This window comes from Manis javanica, chromosome 11, assembly GCF_040802235.1.
Source record: "Manis javanica isolate MJ-LG chromosome 11, MJ_LKY, whole genome shotgun sequence".
Classification (NCBI taxonomy): domain Eukaryota; kingdom Metazoa; phylum Chordata; class Mammalia; order Pholidota; family Manidae; genus Manis; species Manis javanica.
In genome coordinates this window covers 50,011,440-50,018,394 of record NC_133166.1, presented here as the reverse complement: position 1 = coordinate 50,018,394, position 6,955 = coordinate 50,011,440, and the positions used below count along the sequence as shown (strand labels likewise).

Here is a 6,955-nt window from a genome sequence, read left to right as displayed (position 1 = left end):
TTGAACTCCTTTGATGTTTGCTTGCATTTTCCTTTTTTGCTACCCCTGTAGCCAACTGCCAAGGCTACAACTGAAACAAAACCAGTACGGTTCCCAGAAGTGAGGTCCGCTGTGTTTTCCCTGGCAAGTGAGAGTCACATTGCATGAGGCCAAATGTTGAATGCATCTGAAGATTGATTGACTCAAATAATTGCTTTATTTATACATTACAGTATAGGTCAATTGATAGAAACAAGTTTATGGGTTTTTTTTCCTGTTTGGGGACAAATATCAGGTGTAAGGGAAAAAAAAGGAAGAAGAATTAGGATATAGAATAAGAATAATATAGTGAGATCAATTTCTGTTGTGGTTTGATAATCTAGACATGAAAGAGAAGCCCTATTTTTAAAATACAGAAAGAGCAGGTAAACCAGTGTGTCAAATAGAAAGTTGGGAAACTAGCAGAATATAGTAGATAGAGCCTAGAATGGGAGGCCAGGACAGGTCACCATGTGTTAATTAAGTAGACCAATATTGCTTTAACATTTGCCATATACCAGACACTATTGAAGACACTGGAAAATAAAAAAAAAAAAAGTTACTGCTGTCATGGTGAGAAACAGACAAGAAAGCTATATACACATAAACAAATGGGATAATATGATCATTACTGGTAGTTTTGGGTGAGATGCCTCTTTAATAGCTACTTCCTACAGTTTCCACTTATCCTAATGTAAAAGTCACCTATTCTGCCATGCCAACGGTGGAAAAAGAGGCTGCTGTGTTACCACTCCTGCTCTCTGCTCTGCGGTCTTGCTGCCATCCTCTTGGCCACACTATCCAAATGGGGCAGGAAGGAGAACAGCCATTCCACTGGATAAGTAGGTGTCCAAAGGGGAAGGAGATGCCTCTGTCCCTTTCTGACAGGCATGCCCGATATCTTCTAGTAGATTTTTTAGAACACCTTCCACACACACACACACACACACACACACACACACATTTGTTTGGGCGGTGAGAGTGCATGCCTGTCACCTCTTTCATGGACAGTTAAGAGGAAAGCCTCAACTTTTTCCTCTAGATAGATTTCTTATGGTCTTATGCCCTGAAATTCTTCTCTTCCTACATAGTCTGGGAGGTAGCAGGTAGTGTAGGAGTAGTGATGCCTCAGGTGGATAATGGGGATATCAAATCCAGTTAGGCTGTTTCCTAATAAAACTCGAAGCAGTATGTGGCCTGCTATTGCTTTGCCTCACTTTAGAGGGATTCTTATAATCTAGTTATGGAAATTTACGTCTGATAATTCATTTAGGAGGAACAGAAAAAATTCCACTTATCATCCTATTTAAAATTATCTATGAAAAGGAGTTATCTACCTTATGTATCTTTCTCAAGGAGTAAAATAAAATGACAGGTGAAAAGCACTTAGGGAAATTCTACTGAAAACACCTGTAACAATACCAAACGAGCCTAGCTGTGGATATGAATAGCAGGTTCCTCCTCTGAATTGGACTGAGGTTCCTGAGCCAAGGGATTGCAAAGGCCCTTTTGAATTGATCGCTGCAAGTGTAGAGTGTATTTAACTTCGTTTTCACAAACCCTTCCAGATGAATCTTCAAACCAAGGACCTGATGGTAATAAGATAAAAATAAGATTAACCACCATGTAAATAACTATCTCTAATATCTTGAATTTAAATGGTATTTTGAAATTTTACCAAATACTATGACATTTATTACTTATTTTGATTTTCACAGTAGGCCTACCATGATGGTTAGAAAATGACCGTAGTCACCTGACCTTGCTGTTGAGCAGAGTAAGCATTATCTCACTTGAGGTCAGTAGGGGCCTTATGCAGTTACCTGAGAGACTGTGTTAGCTGCAGGTCGTCCACCTTCACCCTGCCGCACAGCCAGCCACCAGCTTCAGTTCCATCAGACTGCAGCAATATCCTGTTAGGTGAAGATTAGATTTAAAATTTAGAACTTACGGCAAAAATTGAGTGAAGTTAAAATGACTGAAAAATTACCAATAATCACCAGCAAGATCTGGCTGTTTTGAGCCTTAAAAACAACTAACTTTTTATATAATGTATTATTTTTTCATATATCCAATTACAGTACATTAATGTATGTGTGCAGCTTTACTGATTTTTTGTAATAATGTTTGAAACCAACACCATTACCATTTATTTTACGGAGAAAATGTTGTCTAATGGCCTATAAGCTCCCTTAATTTCTCCTCTAGGATTGTTATTCTCTGCATAAACAGAACCTCCAGGATTCCAAATTTCAGAGAAATTCTAAGAGGTCTAGGATTCAGTGCTGTGGTCATCAAACAGACCCATTATTATAAAGAACTAATGACTCTACTGTCTTAGTTTTGTTGCTGAACAATTCTTCGCAGCACAGTTTTCTCTCCCATAGTATTTGGACTTGAGCTAACCCCTCGTACTTTCTGGAAACTTTCCCAGATCTTCGGACATATATAGTGAAAGCAGAGGATTCACATACTGATTCTTGGCTGTTACAAATTTAATGGTAGGAAATCTTCCACATGGATTATCTTCAGGATCCAGTATCTTTTGAGTAAGTCAGCTAGAAGCAACAATTTTAAGTCAGAGAAGACCCCCAAATCCCACTTTGTAGCAAGGAATTAGAATAAATAGGAGTTCTGGGGTTTTACTTTTTGATGCTTCTAATTTTCCCTAATATTCTATTATCTTCAACATTTTGCACCCTAAACTATGTCATGGTAACTTATGGAACCTCTTAGTTTGAAAAGACATTTCTAACAGATGATTGAGGGCTTAGAAGCCAAGCCTATTTCTGACAAATCCCAGGCTATTTCTAAAGCAATTTTCAATAAAATGAAGAAATCAAACAACCACAAGAGAATTAAAATCAAGTAAGGATTTTAATTTTGGAGTTTAATTCTATTTTTAAAATGTTTCAAATGGAATGATGTGATGGTTAGGATATGTTTGCAAAAAGCACTGGCTGGAAAATACCTAAATTCTGCCACTTATTGGCAGAAGGACTTTGGTAATTAACTTAAAACTTTCCAAACATCAATTTCTTTCTTCTCTGTTTCTGCCTCTTTTCAAAGAAATGGGGCAAATGATCTAGTGGGAAATGGTATTTTCCCTTCCTTTTCCCCTTCTGCCTCGTTGTAAGGTAGTAAGCATGCTTTGTAATTTCTTGCCTTTGGAACATTTGTAATGTATTCTGCAGAAAGCAGAAGCTGGGATGTGATCTTTCTGTTCTGTTAAACTTCATGTTTTATAATATTAAAGCCATGGGGATTATGTCAGTGTCCTGAAATGGGGAGCGGATGTATGGGTCAGAAATAAGATGAGGGGGAAGGGGGTATAGGAGGGGGGGCACTTCTGAGAAGTTGGGAAGGCGGGAGTGGGTCTGCTTCCTGAGAAGAGAGAGCACTCATGCTCAGGGGTTTGGATTCCTGTGGGGGTAATGGCAAGCCCTCAGAGGGCAATGACTGCCATCTCCTAGGCCCCCAAGGCTTGCTTAAGAGTTACGGGCCCCAGACCTCACTGGGAAGCTGCAGAGTGTGCTCTCCTGAGGTGAGCACAGGAACTGGCGATAATTAAGGGCGTGTGACTGGGCGCCAGTATGCATGGGTGAACAAAGACCAGATGGGCCTTCCCAAAGTCTTACTGCTATTTTGATCCCGGTCTTCTGCACAACTCTAGATGGAAGGATGCAGAATGTTCCAACAACAGGTTAGATGACCCTTCAACCCATTATACTAGGGAACAGAGTCAATGTTAATTTGATTGAAAATAAATTTTAAGGAGATATTTCTTGTACACTTTATATTATGGGCTAAGAATCTGACAAATAACTTGATATATATTGATTCTGCCACCTCTTTCCCTCATTTTCCTCCCTCCCTTCCTCCCTTCCTTGGTCTTTCTGCAGTAGATCTGAGACATAATTGTTGCTGATTTTCTGGACTGCTTAGCTCAGTGAATCAAAGCATGGTGTTGATGGAGCAGTGCTCCTGGCTTTGTTCACTCATTGTCCAGGAAGCTTTGAACAACAAAAAGGGCTATTCAGCAATCAGAGTCAACCCTAGTACTCTCCATCAGTCACAAACTCCCCAAATAGGAATTGATTGGTGTAGAGAAAATGAAAGTTCCTATGGCCAGTATTCTCACCTGACCCTGGTCGGCTTGATCTCTGCATACCTGTGGGCAATATGTTATTATTGCCTCTGTATGAAGAGCTCTGCCCAGTGCTCTGGGCTGCATGGCTGCAGGAGAGCAGAGCTGGAGTACTGGAAGCACTAAAGACAGGCACTCAAATGACTGTGGGGGCAGGGAGGCCTGGAGGCAGAGACTGGCTTGCTCTGAAGTGGATGGGATTCTAGCACTTGACCTGCCACCTTGAGAATAAAGTTGGGTATAAACCCCTTCACCCCAAGAACATTCCATTGTTGTTATTCAGTCTCACTGAATCAAGAGTGAACTTGCCTGGAACTGAAACCCACTGGCAAGACAGTTTGTCAAGGGAATTTTAGAAAATAATTTTATGCATAAGTAACTAAAAGAGGTGTGTTCCATGAGCATGAGTTAGTCCTGCCAGCAGCTAATGTCTGTATAGAGACAGCAGCACTCGACCTGGTATTCAAGGCAAAACATGGGTTTTAAGTGTCAGAAATGACAGCTTCTTAATTTAGTAGAAATAATGGTGCCTTTTCTCTTGATACCCATGGTATTAATTTAAATGGAATCAATTGTTGTGGATCATGGTAGCTTAAGGTTTTGTCTGCCCAGAGGGTTGGTGCTGCAGTACCTCTCCCACTTTCTGCTGACAGAGTTCACTTTCTCTTGGAGAAGCCTCTCCGCATATTTCAGTACAGAGGGTTGGCCACAGAGCTGATCACAAGAGTTGGCCAGTCAATGCACTGTAGCCACTCACCACAGTGGCTGGTTTAAGGGAGATCACAAGACACAGGACATAAAGTAGAAAGTTCAAGAAAGAACTTTATAATAGCATTCTAGCCTAGAATTGACAGTTGCCATTTTTGCTACCACATGAGGAAAATTTATCTAAAAGTAAAGATGTTAGAGTCTCTGGATTCAGTCTAGCTTAGGCTTTGTAATTTCAACTTCTTAGGTACTTTAGTCAATATAAATTTCTTCCTCCACTTTTCTCCTTAAACTTTTAAAAGTTGGATTTCTGTCAGTTGTTTTCAAAATTGCTTGATTAATGCAGAAGTCACATCAAGTCGGTGAATAACTGTGTAAGGAAAACCCAGGATTCCTTAGCCCTTAAAAATAATTACAGCAAAAGGGCTGGTCATGGTAATAGCGTATTTCAAATAATATAAACATTAACTCTGTTTTTCAGTAACATGTCTAACCTTGCTTCCTTGTAAAGCTTTCAGCAGGAATGATTCTGTAAGAACAAAATGGAGTTTGCCCTGCTTTGTTGCAAGTTTTGTTATTTCTGAAACAGGAAATGTTGTCCATGAAGAAGGCTGTTGTGAGCCCATAATGGCTTTCATAGAAGATTATGACTATGCATCAATTTACAGCTGTAACCAGATGTTTTTGTCAAAGATACAATGCACTGTGAAGATATGATGCATTGTTAACATTATGTTATGTAATAGTACCCTAAGCTTAAATGATGAAGGGCTAAGTTATCTGCCAAAAAAATGTTGCCAGTGTTTTGGGGTCTTTCACCAGAAAGAGAAGACATTTGGTTCATTTAGTGGTCTTGGAAGATGAGTGATTGTATCAAACTAACATATGCCAGTTCATCACGAAAACTCATTTCTTGCTGCTGGATGACAAAATAGGTGACATTATTTTAGATTTGAAGGTAGAATCTTGACAGGCCCTTATTCTTACAAGTACTAAGACACTAATAAATTGACTCAAAACTTTTTTTGATTAAAGGTGGAAACTCTTCTGCTTGCCAAGGAGAAAATCAAAATTATTATTTAAAACATAGTGTATTTAGTTTTTTTGTATTTTGTGTTCGGCCATGGTACCAGGTAACAAAAACTAGGTCATCCTACCTTATGCAAAAATGGGGAACTCACCAGAAGGTCTAGGAATACAAGAATGAGCAACCAAACCACTAGAAAGTTGGGGGATCTGTTGGACCTCAGAAGCAGCTGGCACCAAAGATGGAAATCTGAATTGTATCAAGTGCTTTTTTAATAATTTATTAATAATAGTATCTTTTTTCTATACAATATAAGTCATCTATATGATTTATATTAATGAATATATTATTAGAGGAGGCCCACTTATGCAACAAAGAGTATAATAGTTCATACAAAAGTAAAGTTTATTTTTATGGGACAGAACTGGAGGGCTGAGTAAGTTAGGGAAATTCTCTTCTACATAATCATTCAGAGACTCAGACTGACACATGCTCTACTATCTTCAAAATATATCTTCCTAGATCCTGGGATCATATCTATTCCAGCCACCCAACTGGGAATAAGAGCATAGAGCTATACCTTTCTAAAGGTACCTGGAAAGTGTCACATTCCACTTTAGTTCACATTGCATTGCCTAAAACTCAATTGTGTAACCACATTTAATTGCAAGGATAGCTGGGAAATGTACTTCCCATTTCCAGCAACCAATACACAACATAGGTGGGGAACCAAGAATTTTTAGTGGGCATCTATTCATCACAGTCATAATGTTATAATACAGGGTCATCTTTGACTTTCTGGAATGAGCCATGCCTGGCAATAATGTATTATTCTTTTAAGTATATGGTATGTGAAAATTGGCATTTATGTGAACAAGTGAGTAATAGTGTAGTTTTATTTTTCTATGCTAAATATTTTACTTTTGTTATTGTGCTTTTGGTTCTACACAAAAAGTTTTTTGGGAAATGCTGAGAAAATGTAAAAATTATCAGTTTATAAAAATTAATGATGAAGTATCTTGCCAAAGTGCTTTTCTTAAGAGTAAATTTTTCCA

General features: G+C 38.6%; 1 long non-coding RNA gene across 3 annotated transcripts in view; it reads right to left on the bottom strand.

Annotated features, from left to right (window-relative positions):
- Positions 1-222: 222 nt before the first annotated feature.
- The window catches only part of LOC108402377 (uncharacterized), a 31,134-nt gene continuing 24,401 nt past the window's right edge, over positions 223-6,955 (bottom strand). Inside the window, exons 2-4 of one of the 3 annotated variants that reach the window (XR_012122667.1) lie at positions 1,842-1,931; positions 1,429-1,607; positions 223-554 (exon numbers count right to left, since the gene is read on the bottom strand). This is a non-coding gene — a long non-coding RNA (uncharacterized lncRNA). Of the gene's footprint in view, positions 1,608-1,841; positions 1,932-6,955 lie in introns of all 3 variants that reach the window. The other 2 variants (XR_012122668.1, XR_001854414.3) reach the window with 2 other exon arrangements.